This window comes from Lolium perenne, chromosome 2, assembly GCF_019359855.2.
Source record: "Lolium perenne isolate Kyuss_39 chromosome 2, Kyuss_2.0, whole genome shotgun sequence".
Taxonomy (NCBI): domain Eukaryota; kingdom Viridiplantae; phylum Streptophyta; class Magnoliopsida; order Poales; family Poaceae; genus Lolium; species Lolium perenne.
Window position 1 is genome coordinate 77,847,630 of NC_067245.2, and position 14,116 is coordinate 77,861,745.

Sequence of the window (14,116 nt, forward strand, 5' to 3'; positions counted from 1 at the left end):
TATAAACAGCAATGTATGCACATAGTTCAAATGTACAAATGTACCAGAAAAGTATCCAACCCTGTAATACATATACATAATCCAGAACTCTATATAACACATCATAACAAATATGTAATACATGTAACTTCACAGCATTCTAAATATCAGGTTTTCAACTAAAAGTTGAAGTCAAAACTGCAAGCTTCCAATCATGACATAAACAATGCCATCGGTAAGGCCTAGAGCAAACTGAATTGCTTTCGGAGTATGTGCCAGGACCACGACAGGATGAACATTTGAACTAGAAAAGAAACAACATATCAGTAGTTTACTCAAAAATTAGTAAATCCTAATTTTTAGTGGCAAATACATGACTTGCATATTACAAGAACATATTTAAAAAAAATTGTGAGTGGTCAAAACAGATTTCATAGAATAGTTATTTTACAAATTCACTTCACACAGTAAGCAGATACAAATCAATACTCGTTCAAATAATACATGACCCATGCCTCAATTCTAGTAGCAACTCAGTTTCACAACAGCCTACTGATTTTTAGGTCTTTTTGTTCACATATATTCTGTCCACTTCCAACTACAACTGTATCCGAAGTTCATTTTAATCTGTGATTGACATGTAGTGCTCCACACTTCTTTTAATATGGTAGTAAACTGGCAGTACAATACAACTATGAAACTTCCTCAAGGATTTCGTCAATAATTTTGTCAATAATTTTGAAATACGCCTAGCCTTATACAAACGCCATTCATCTTAATAACCTTAATTTTCATAGCACGCAAGTCACGATATCACCAAAATCATGATAACATTTTAGAGAAGATTAGGTCGAACATATGTAACCAAAGCATTAAAGAGCAAAACAGGGAATAACTCACCATGCATATCCAAGGAACAAAACGTACATCTCAGTTATCGGCAGCACCACTGGGAAATAGGGAAGAGCTCACCATCTCGCTGAAGAGAAGATTAAGATATTAAAGCATGCAAATTATCTTAATATAATTCACAGTACCAATTGTTGGCAACTCCATATGATGAAGGGAAACATGTATTCTTTCCAAGAAATATGAAGTAAACCTGATAGTGAGTTACAGAAAGGGTCCATATAAAGTAAATCGGCCTATTTCCATACAAATTGTGTGATACCTACAGATTATGGAGGAAATTAACTTGTAACTAAGTTTGGGACTGCACTACCACACTTTCTTCTATATCATACCTAATTATGATGGTACAATGGAAGAGAGTATGGTGATAACTGAACTACCACACTCTCTTGTATATCATATGTTAAACATAACCAAAACACTCACACGATGCCTTGGCATACTTTCAACTCAATCAGGAACTACATACATTTAAAAAAAAATACTTGGCACTCATCTGCCAGAAAAATATGGAAGGATTTTTCGGGTTTCTAATTACGCGCCCTTATGGGATGAGTAATGTGTATCTCAATAATTTTACAATCTATGCAGATTATCGGAGAAGAATGAGTAGCTGAGCATTACCTTGGTATCTACTTAATAAATTTATTTCATAACCTAGTGCACTAAGTAACTAATGGAGCAAGTGTGCTCTTCCTATGACATGGTTGTAGAATAAGAAAAAACCGACAATGCTTCACTCTTGTCCCGTAGAAGGGTGAGACATTATACACCAGAAATACTGACCACTAATGCCTACAAATAACAATATGATATTTACCAAAAGAATTCAGAAAAAAATTAAGGAAAGTAGCTAAAACTAAAGTATAATACATATTTTTTTGAGGGGAAAAACTAAAGTATCATATTAGTTCTCCAAGCCTAAAGCTATTTTTTAAAGAATCATCAGCTCTACTATATTCTGATGTGTCCTACTAATGAGAGGTTCTGAAGCATGCAAAGAGCGAAGATTCTAAAAGAATTGGAATCGTGAGAATTTCTAAGAATCCTAAAACATGGAATGGCGGCAGAGGAATATTCAGTACTCGATGAACATCAATCATGGTAAATATGTTTAGATATATGCAGGGTAATAGAATTTCCTGTGAGGATGCCTATTGATAGCAGTCTATACTTAATTTTCTTGGTTTCGTGAGTTGCACTGTGATTTGTAAAAGGTAGAATAATCTGGTCATGTTCAGATGTGTATTGAGGACCTCCTAAATAAATTAAGCATTTATCTATACGTTCTAGTTTACAAAATTCAAATTATACTTGAGTCATTTTGTCAGTGCATGGTACATGTTTGTTTCGTGAATGAAAAGACATAGGAAAAAATATTGCTTAAGCCCTTTTACTTGTTCGTGTTGTTCACCACTATCTAAGCTAAGGAAGTAAGCACTAATAGAGAATGGTACACAGACATTCCTTTTTACTATGCAACTGCAAGCCAAAAAGCACACTATCAACATAACAACCAGAGACTGTCAGGTTTTGCATAACTAATCAGAGAGGGTGAAAATGATGATACAACGTTTTTATTATTTGACCAACCATCAGGAGAAGCAAATACAAGGGGTATAAAACACTACAGTTTACCGTCTAAAAACCTTTTAGCCAAATCTTAAGAACTTTAAATTCATTGTCTCGACAAAGGAGACGGACTACTGGGATACTCGAGATCTGCTCCATCGTGAAAACAGACCCAGGTCCTTGATGTCCTTTTTTCCGAGATGATACCTCAGAGATATTACTGGTTGCTGATGAAGATAGTCAACAAGATAACGGGGGAGATAATCACATCATTTCCAAAGGAGAAATTTACCTGGTGAGCAAAACTCTGAATGTGTTCATGTTGATTCAGCCTTTACTGGAATACAAATAGACCGGCCCATCTTATCCAACTCTTTAGCCCTCTCTGCATCTTAGACAAAGTGACCTTTAAGTATCAGTTTTAAGCTTCCAGATAATTGTACATGCATACTGAATCTTGCAGCAAGCATAGGGGAAATTTATGACAAAATATATTGTGAAGCAAAAGGAGTATAGTTGGCTAGTTTCTTTTAAAAAAATCCTACTTAGAAATTCCAAAATTGTTGCTCTATCATCTAGTGGCAAACTGTGCATAGTTCGGTTCAAGTCTTCATTTTAGAAGCACATATTGTTGTTGAGACCATGTCTTATTGTCAGTGAGCTAAAAGAAGCAGCATGACCAATAAACGAAGATCGAGAACTGGTAGCCACAAAACTTGAAGCACGGTAAAACAAATGTTCAACGATTTTTGAAGAAATTATCATAGAATCCATTGAAGCTGATAATAGTGTTTTAACTCAGTGTCCCTTGATTAAGTTTACACAGACGAGGATAGAGGTACTTTTGTATATATATAGTCTCCAAAACAGGATAACTTTGACAAGCAAAAAAATCGATATAAGAAAAATGTAACTGAAAATACATGATGAAATAAATGTTTAGACAATGCAGGACGCTTACAGCTCGAGGAGATGTAATTGTAGAGATTCAGGAAGAGGTTGAATGGGCACCCATCCCAGCCTTACACATATCCGGCCAACATTGGTGTCAACCTGAGTGGCCAAAGCATTGGTGTGTAAATATGAAATTGACTGCATATGAATCAAAAGTTCAAAACTACTCCAACAACAACTTACAGGGAATGCATTATGATGTAATGTCAGTAGACAAACACATTCAACACTTTTGAGCCCCACTACCCGTAAGCTAAGCAGGTAATCCCTGGGAAAAAAATGAAATCAGTTTTAATGAACTTCTCTTTATGGAACTGCATGGGGCTTCCAGACTTTCTTAAAACTAAAAAAAAAAATCCTTCATTATTTTAGCCAACAACATCACATATTACAGCCTTTTGATATGATTGTGCCACACACCCACACACTTAACTTTTACATTAGCACACAGTACTCATTTTCAGATACTAAATGCAACATCATCTTATTATACTTCTTGTTCCATTTTATTTGTTCACACACGATGGTTGTAGTTCACCTGTCATTTCAAGCACTTAGAAATTTTCTCCGACCTAGTTGTAGGGCAGCCTCAGGTTCGCGCAAGAATGTTCTGAAGAGATGACGATTGGGGACGACAAATCGATTGCAGTTCCTGCAATACAGTTCATTAAATTTGGGTCAATGAATGGAAATAATTACTGATAGCAAGAGTGATAATCTACTTTTGTTGATAGCAAGAAAAGAGCATCAGAAACGGGACTAAATTTTGTTAAATCACTAAAATCTAAATGAGATCTCTGTTAACGGTTAGATGAGGAATTGACCAGACACAACTAAATTTGGGATTGCAAATAGTACATCCCGACTTTCAACTTGAAAGCGAGCAGAGGATACAAGGCCACCGAAAATTTACCAGTTTACACTTGGGCATCATAATGTGTACTAGTACAGAGGAACTACTACAGTCTACAGACTAAGCAGATTCATTCATTCATTCATTAGACACTAAACTTGTGGTCGAGAAGTAATCATCACCCAACTTTTCGGTTGAAATAAATTAATGATACTAGTATGCTCCTTGTAACAAACTAAATGATGCAGCGGTAGAGGTATCAGTTAGCACACCAGTCTGCTTAATCATTAGGCAGGTAGGCGTCGACGAGTCGGACATGTGCCTGCGTGGTCGAGCACACTCACCGCCCTCTGCGCCTTCCACACCACATCCGCGAACTTGCCTTGTTCCATCTCCTCATTCATAAAATGATTTAATGATTTCAGAATGGTAATTATGTAGTAATAGAGGAGCTAGGATTGAGTAAAGAGTGAGCAACATCGACAGGAATGCAGTCATATAGAAGAGAACCAGAAAGTACAAACATGTCAAGCTAAATTTTATTCATGATCAATAGTAGGAGAATTGCATATCATATAGAAATCATGAGAGCATCTGATGTACAAAACAATATCAACTAGAGCTAACAAGGACCCTATTTAACCAATCAATTATCCATTAACCGAAATACCAACAGCTACAACCTAATCAGAGCATCAGCACGACCATGTACCAGCAACATCACAATGCAGCACTCGTACAGGACATCACCACCATAGTCCTGTTATCACCAGAATTTGACCGAGCCAGAGGTGGGCCGCGATCAAGATGGACTTGAAGAATATACATGGAAGGATTACGTGAATCGGCCTGTTATGCTAAGTTTGGGCTAGTTTGCCTTTGTATCTGTAACATATTAGGATACGTGTCGGTTAGTTAGAATTTTACCCGTGCACGGTTAGGTGCACGTCTAAGTTAGAAAGTCCCCTGGACTATAAATATGTATCTAGGGTTTATGGAATAAACAACAACCAACGTTCAACCAACAAATCAATCTCGGCGCATCGCCAACTCCTTCGTCTCGAGGGTTTCTACCGGTAAGCAACATGCTGCCTAGATCGCATCTTGCGATCTAGGCAGCACAAGCTCCACGTTGTTCATGCGTTGCTCGTACTGAAGCCTTGTTGATGGCGAGCAACGTAGTTATCATAGATGTGTTAGGGTTAGCATAGTTCTTCGCGTAACATGCTATCGTAGTGCAACCCTTGCATGTCTAGCCGCCCTTACACCTATCTTAGGTGTAGGGGCGGCACCCCGCTTGATCATTATTTAGTAGATCTGATCCGTTACGGTTGCTCCTTGTTCATCAAGGATTAGTTTAATATCTGCAATAGTTAGGCCTTACAAGGGGCTGGAGGATCCAGCGGCACGTAGGGTGTCGTTTGCTAGTCCTAGACAGGATGTTCCGGGGATCAACCTCGTGTTGGTTTTTAGGCCTTGTCTAGGATCGGCTTACGATCACCGTGCGTGGCCGCGAGGCCCAATCCTGAGTAGGATGATCCGATTATGCGGTGAAAACCCTAAATCGTCATAGATCTCATTAGCTTTATCTTGATCAAGCAGGACCACCATATATTCGTGCACCCCGTACGAATCATGGGTGGATCGGCTCCTTGAGCCGATTCACAGGATAACCTGAGAGCCGATCGAGGCTCGTATTTAATGTTTACGTGTATGCCATGCAGGAAACTAAGCGAGGCATCTCCATCACCTTCCTGACCAGGTATAGGTCAGGTGGCACGCCCTTGCGATCAGCATCGGACGTGTGACCAGAAGGCTTTGCGGGCCGTCGCTCGGAGGGACCTCAGCCAGCCGCAGCTCTAGGTTGTTCCCGGCTCTACGGTGTTGCCCGTCGCTGCCCGCCGGTGGGTTTCGGACGTCAACACATTCTGGCACGCCCGGTGGGACAAGCTTCTACATCAACCACATCGCCATCTACATCTGAGATGGCGGACGGCACGCCAGTTACGTACGAGGATCTGACCGACGAGCTCAAGAAGAAGTATGACGAGATCAAAGTCATCCTCGAAGCCGACCTCATCGGCTCTTTCCACAGAACCCGTTCACATGGCATCAGGTGGAAGGGGTTCTCGCCTAATGGTGCACTAGATGGGATAGACCTCTCTGCCCCATCGGAGGAACGCACCAGGTCCCTGCGGCAGGAGATCAACTACTTGGTGGCTCACTCACTACACCGCCACTCTGAGAACCTGGTAAACACGTTGGAGCGTGTCGCTCTTCGCGTGATCCAGGAGATCATGAGGCACCAGTACTCACCGTCAGGACCAGCTCTTGGGACGCATCAAGGAGAGTTGCCACTCCAGTCCCGTCCACCGCTGCCATTTGCATTGGCAGCACCAGAAGTGCCGGCTTCACCGGCATTCGTCGTCTACAAGATCGGTGGTGACCCTAGTGACTACCAGTTCTTGCCTGAGGCGCCTAAGGAGATCCCTCACGGGTACACGTGCACGTATGTGCCTGATTGTGGTAACTGGGCACTCACAAACCAGGCCACAACATCAGGGACTTCTGGGAAAACAGGAGGGACGTCAGCGACAGATCTTGAGAAGCAGACGTGGCTAACTAAGTACGCCACCCCGACGAACCTCCAGAGCTCAGCTCCTGCAGTTGGCTCAGAGCTGGAAAAGCAAACATGGCTGGCTAAGTACGCCACCCCGGCGAATATTCAGAGTTCAACTCCTGCAGCCAGCACAGCGGATCAGATCAGTACCATACTGAGAGACCAGTTCGGCATGGTGCCGAAGAGGAGGGCAATCGGCTATTCCAAGCCGTACCCCGACGACTACGAGATGATCCCGCTACCACCTAAATATCGGCTCCCTGATTTCTCCAAATTCAGTGGATCAGATGGTTCCAGCTCCATCGAGCACGTGGGCCGATATTTGGCACAACTAGGACCGGCTTCAGTGTCGGATCAACTACGTGTGAGGCTCTTCTCACAGTCCCTCACGGGATCGGCTTTCGGGTGGTACACCTCGTTGCCACCAGACTCCATCCGGACTTGGAAGCAGTTGGAAGAACAGTTCCATATGCAGTACCATTCAGAGGCTTCCGAGTCTGGCATTGCCGATCTAGCACAACTACGTCAGAAGCGTGGACAAAATGTGACAGAATACATCCAGCGCTTCAGGAATCTTAGGAACCGATGTTATTCGGTTCGTATAACTGAAAAGGAAGCAGTCGAGTTGGCAGTAGCGGGCCTCGCAACACCGCTCAAGGACATGGCCTCCCAAGCAGACTACCCCTCACTGGCGCACATGGTTCAGAAACTGTCAGCATATGAACAGCGCCACCCGGACCTGTACCAGGACAAATTCAAACGTGCAGTAGTCCTGGTCGATGCAGAGGAAGACGAAGTTTCTGCGGGAGATCGAGAGGTAGCAGTGGCTGAATGGACTCGGGGAGGAACCCCCGTGTCCTGCAAATGGGTAAAGCCACCAGGCCCGCCCAGGGGATTTGATTTTGACGTGACCAAGACTGAGCAAATCTTCGACCTCCTGCTCAAGGAGAAGCAGTTGACGATTCCTGAAGGTCACAAATTCCCCACGGTGCAAGAGCTGAACGGAAAGCCATACTGCAAATGGCATAACTCGCTCTCCCATGCCACCAACGACTGCAGGGTTTGGCGTCAGCACATCCAAGCGGCGATAGAAAAAGGGCGTCTAATTTTCAACCAGTACGCCATGAAGGTCGACACCCAGCCCTTCCCCGCCGTTAACATGGTAGAATGCACTTACCCTGAAGGTTGCCAGCCAGGATCCTCGTTCAGCATCAACATGGTAGGACCTGGGCACCACTCTGGCAAAGATGGAGACGAGGGCAGCTGCTCTCGTAGCAAGGACACAGAGGAGGCCGCTCCACGCGATCGGCTCCGTCATGATGGCAAGCGCTACGTCACAGAGGGAGAAGTGAAGAACATGAGATATCAGCGACCCCTCTCTGATCACCTCCTCAACAAATATGTGAGTCAGTATGACCGACGCCGACGATCCAGCGATGATGATGAAAGAGATCGTCTGGCTAGAGAAGCCAGAAGATACCGTCGGCATGATCGCGATGAGGAGGAACACGAGCGCCATGCCATAGGAAAATCAAGGGAGCAAGACGACAACGACAGGCACTGGGACTGCCCCTTCTTCAGACACTGCTGGGATTCAGGAATGAGCCGATTGCCCACAATCGGCAATTGCCCAGAATGCAACCAGAAGAAGAAGGAGGCAGCCAACGTGTCTGTGTTCAGGCGCTTAGGGCCTCTCCCGCCACAAAGCAAACGTGCTGAGTCCCCTCGGTGGGCAGATCTCGAGGATTCAGAAGACGAGGGACAAGAAGAAGAAGACAGGTACCACCGGCCAAGGTGGTGCCCTGATGGACTCAGCCGTTCCCAAAAGCGCAGGGTTCAGCGATTGCGCGGCCTGGAGGAAGCCGAAAGGTTATACTTACATACGCTAAGGAAGGCACGACCTGATCTGGCTGCGAAAGTTCAGCGAGCCCTGGACGAAGAGGGTCGTCCACGGAAAATGGAGTGGCGCCCCAAGCAAAGGAAAGCCGATGATGAAACATCGGCTGGCACAAACATGGTGTTCATCCTCCCTTCGGAGTTCAGTGCTCCGGGATTAGACGAGGCACCTGTGGCACAACTTGACTGCGGCCCACGGCCGGTTATCTTTGAGAAGCCACGAGAAAGAAGCTACAGACATCTGAAGGCCCTGTACTTGCGAGGTTATATCGATGGGAGGCCTGTAAATAAGATGCTGGTGGACACCGGAGCGGCAGTCAACATCATACCGTACTCTATGCTACGTCGGCTGGGACGCTCTAGCTCAGATCTAATCAAGACCAACGTGACATTGAGCGATTTCAACGGCCAAGCGTCTGACGCACAAGGTGTTCTGAACGTGGATCTGACCGTAGGAAGGAAAACTATCCCTACAACGTTCTTCATCGTCGATAGCACGAGCACTTATGCTGTTCTGCTAGGAAGAGATTGGATCCACGCCAACTGTTGCATTCCCTCCACGATGCACCAATGCATAATACAGTGGGATGGAGATGAGGTAGAGGTCGTCCAGGCCGATGACTCAGCCGAAATTTCAACGGCTGGCATGAACGCATGGGAAGCAGCAGGCCAAGAACCCCTCTCAGGGATCAATTTGGATGACTGCGAGCGCATCGACGTGATGAAGGGAAGGGTTAAGCTGGTTTTATCCACTGGCCTGACCATGTAGCTGAAGCAAAGCGATGAGCAAACGTGGCAAGGCTGATCCTTGTGATCGGCCCCAAAAATCTATGAAGGGACGTTACAGAACCTTCAGTCAGCGCTTCAATCAATATGGAGGCCGATCCCAGCAATCGGCCAAAATTATCCTCACCACATGTTCTGCTTGTGTTCGTCTTTGATCCTACCGGAGCCAACGTACGAATTACAGAGCCGATATCTGCCATTCCCTGACAGATTCGGCTCGGGGGGCACCTAAACACGATGAACATGGAACAGGTGCAGGAGAATATGCGTGCAGTAAAAATATTGGGGCCGATAGGAGAAAATCAGCCAGTAAAAAAAAAAATTTTGAAGCCGATGCGCAGCCATCGACTCTAGTACAATTATACGAGGTTTACCGGATCTCCACCAAGTCCAGTTCAGCTGTCGAGGATTTCCAACCTTTGATACTAGTTCAGCCGTGTTGACAGAAGGGATATATCGGCTTTCTAAGGAAGAAAGGTGATCGGCTTTGGCGCATCCTCTCTGACATTCTCGCCTCGAGTAAGGCTCGGGGGGCAGCAGGCCTGGTAGATGCTCTGTTCATGAGCCGATTGGGGTACCATCGGCTGATCTTTCGTCGCAACCTTCTTCACAGATGATGAGTGTTAAAGAAGACCATTAGGTTTGGTTGGAAGAATTCAAAGGCTTCCCTGAAGATTCTACATTATCCACCAGATTTCAAGATCATCAGTTGAAGAATGGAAGGGTGAATTTTTAAAGGACTGATGCATTGCTATCGGCTCATTATGCATTGGCAAAGGGGACAAATCGGCAAGGTCAGTAGAAGAGGAAATCGGCTAAATTAAGCTCAGGGGAAATCGGCAAAATCAAATTGGGAAAAGTTCTTCATTGATAGGCGAGATTTCTTACATAAAGAGCTGATTGCTCTCAAAAGGAAGTGCTAGGGGATACATTGCCCCATCTACTGCTACTGGCCCTATACTAGAGGTCCTATCTACGGGCCGTCGCTGCCCTCGTCGTCGCCGTCGTCGCCGCTGTCGGCGCTGCTCCCGGCGGGCTCGTCGTCGCTCCAATGGCCGCCGACTGGGCCCTCATTGTCCTCGTCCTCTTCGTCAGCGTCGTCATCGTCGCTGTCGAAGTCGCTGAGGTTGCCCGGCCAGGGGCAGAACCGCTTGGCCGGCGGCTCGTCGGAGGAGGTGTCGTCCTCCTCCTCCTCCTCTTCCTCCTCCTCCTCGGGGGAGGAGAAGTCACAGGAGAAGCGATCGTCGTCGCTCTCCTCCTCTGTCTCCCCGTCGGCGAGGAAGCAGAGGTCGCTCTCCCCGTCGGTCAGGGACTGGTCGTCCTCCGACCAGATGGAGAAGTCATGGCTAGACTCCTCCCCGGCCTCAATGGCGCGGCGGGTGTTGGCTGCGTGGACCTCCGCCGGGTTCGGCACTGGTGTCGGCTCGCGAGAGGAAGAGGACTGGGTGGAAAGATCCGATGAAGCAGAGGAGGAAGAAGACATGGTGGCGCAGGAGGGCTTTTGGAGTGCTAATGCGAAGAAGATGCGGAAATAAACTGTGCGGAGCGGTTAAATAAAAAGGGATATAGTGGAAATTCAATGCCACAGCAGTTTCCGAGGAAGTGGTGCCTAAAAGAAAAAAAAACTGCCAGGTCACGCGGAGAAGTTGAGAAGGCAAGGCATCATGATGACGGATACTGCAACGGTTCTGCCACGACATGACCCGACGAAGAAAAAGCAGAGTGATTTTGGAATTACCAATTCCAAAACCAGGGGGGCATGTGTTATCACCAGAATTTGACCGAGCCAGAGGTGGGCCACGATCAAGATGGACTTGAAGAATATACATGGAAGGATTACGTGAATCGGCCTGTTATGCTAAGTTTGGGCTAGTTTGCCTTTGTATCTGTAACATATTAGGATACGTGTCGGTTAGTTAGAATTTTACCCATGCACGGTTAGGTGCACGTCTAAATTAGAAAGTCCCCTGGACTATAAATATGTATCTAGGGTTTATGGAATAAACAACAACCAACGTTCAACCAACAAATCAATCTCGGCGCATCGCCAACTCCTTCGTCTCGAGGGTTTCTACCGGTAAGCAACATGCTGCCTAGATCGCATCTTGCGATCTAGGCAGCACAAGCTCCACGTTGTTCATGCGTTGCTCGTACTGAAGCCTTGTTGATGGCGAGCAACGTAGTTATCATAGATGTGTTAGGGTTAGCATAGTTCTTCGCGTAACATGCTATCGTAGTGCAACCCTTGCATGTCTAGCCGCCCTTACACCTATCTTAGGTGTAGGGGCGGCACCCCGCTTGATCATTATTTAGTAGATCTGATCCGTTACGGTTGCTCCTTGTTCATCAAGGATTAGTTTAATATCTGCAATAGTTAGTCCTTACAAGGGGCTGGAGGATCCAGCGGCACGTAGGGTGTCGTTTGCTAGTCCTAGACAGGATGTTCCGGGGATCAACCTCGTGTTGGTTTTTAGGCCTTGTCTAGGATCGGCTTACGATCACCGTGCGTGGCCGCGAGGCCCAATCCTGAGTAGGATGATCCGATTATGCGGTGAAAACCCTAAATCGTCATAGATCTCATTAGTTATATCTTGATCAAGCAGGACCACCATATATTCGTGCACCCCGTACGAATCATGGGTGGATCGGCTCCTTGAGCCGATTCACAGGATAACCTGAGAGCCGATCGAGGCTCGTATTTAATGTTTACGTGTATGCCATGCAGGAAACTAAGCGAGGCATCTCCATCACCTTCCTGACCAGGTATAGGTCAGGTGGCACGCCCTTGCGATCAGCATCGGACGTGTGACCAGAAGGCTTTGCGGGCCGTCGCTCGGAGGGACCTCAGCCAGCCGCAGCTCTAGGTTGTTCCCGGATCTACGGTGTTGCCAGTCGCTGCCCGCCGGTGGGTTTCAGACGTCAACAAGTCCTGAACCTAAAACTAACCACAGCTCGTTGGACAAACCATCACAATGCACAAGAGAGATAGAAGGGAGAAGAAATAGCTCACATTGTAGTTCTAGCCGTGGAGGGAGCCATCGAGGTCCACTGAAGAGGAGAGGGCAGCCACAGCCTTCCACCGCACCACCGTGGGGAGGCCCCGGCCACCCAGGCAACAGCAACAAGTGGTAGTCGCCAACATTGGGATAGCAGGAGAATAGGTGTTGCGAGCCCGAGCCCAACGGTAGGGTTTCGCGGCACGCGTGCTTGGGTGTTGTAGGGTGGCGCGGAGGGGTGGATCCCGCGGAGAGGTCCATGGGGGCATCACGGCGGGGCACGGAGGCGCCGATATCAGCGGGAGGCGGACGGAGCAGCGCCGGTGAGCCCGAGCTGTGAGGTTAGGGTTTCGCGTAGCCGCGCGTGCTGGCACGGGCGTACATGGTGGCGGCGGGGAAAGTGGCAGAGAAGAGGCAGCAGAGTTTCACCGGTCTACGGCAGCGGCTGCGGCGAATGCGGCAGGTACCGGCCGGGGCGGCGGATGGCGGCGACGGTGGCGGCGGCATCGAAGTGGGGAATGGGACCGCGAAAGGGTGAGGGAGTCAGGAACAGGGAGTCACGAAGAGGATGAGAGAGGTGCGGGTCAGGCTGGCCCAGTAGAGCCCAATGGTTTAGGTCAAACCGACACGACCCAACATCCCAAACTGCAAACTGCCCCAATAGGTGTATACCAATTGGGGCACTTATTCAAACTGCCCCAATAGGTGTATACCAATTGGGGCACTTCTCCAAACTGCCCCAATAGGTACATACCAATTGGGACACTTCTCCAAACTGCTCCAATAGGTAGGGCATTAGAGGCGTTTTGGCCAAAGTGCCTCTAAAGGGGATATTTAGGGGCAATATGAAAAGTGCCCCAGGGCAAAGTGCTCCTAAAACTCTACCGTGTAGTAGTGCTACGAGTGCCCCAGGACAACATGTCGATGCGGCCCGGCGACCGGCTGGAGGACCGGATCAGCGCCGGCATCCGCGAGTGCAGCGTCGCCGTCGCCATCTTCTCCCCGAGCTACTGCGACTCCGAGTACTGCCTCCGCGAGCTCGCCATGATCGTCGAGTCGCGCAAGGCCATCATCCCCATCTTCTACAACATCAAGCCATCAGAACTCATTCTCCCGCAAGTTATTTTTATATTGGTCTGTGTTTGTTCCTGTCCCGTCTGCGGGGGGTAGCATTGAATCAGACCTGGCTGCTGCGTGTAATTTTCCTTCTATTCAAACGTCTGATCTTCGCGCGCGACCAGTTGCATAGCCACCAGGGCCAGGCTGACAAGAAGAAGAAATTCGGGCGCCCGGGTATATTCGTATATATAGTACATAGCAGCTCCCCGATCACAGGCTACCACAGACCCATTTCAGCAAGACGCAGGTCGGGTATATTTCCTTCCTACGGCGGCGGTGCAGGTCGGGTTGGGGAGGAGCCCCAGCCCATCCGTCGCGTCTCCTTCGCCTGAAGGGGTGGTGGCGTCGAGCCTCTCTCCGACGGGAGTGCAGGTCGGGCTGGAGAGGAGCCCCAGCCCACCTTGCGCGCCTCCTTCGCCTAGAGGGGCA

General features: G+C 47.4%; 1 long non-coding RNA gene across 5 annotated transcripts; it reads right to left on the reverse strand.

Moving 5' to 3' along the window:
• On the reverse strand, positions 1–13,132 carry LOC127333029 (uncharacterized). 5 transcript variants are annotated; one of them, XR_011751690.1, is made up of 7 exons: positions 12,583–13,132; positions 3,956–4,069; positions 3,601–3,685; positions 3,425–3,516; positions 2,756–2,848; positions 880–958; positions 1–283 (listed from the first exon to the last, which is right to left on the reverse strand). It is a non-coding gene; the product is annotated as an uncharacterized lncRNA (long non-coding RNA). The 5 variants fall into 5 exon arrangements; XR_011751687.1 differs by lacking the exon at positions 12,583–13,132 and adding an exon at positions 4,615–4,733; XR_011751689.1 differs by lacking the exon at positions 12,583–13,132 and adding an exon at positions 4,587–4,733.
• Between the last annotated feature and the right edge of the window lie 984 nt (positions 13,133–14,116).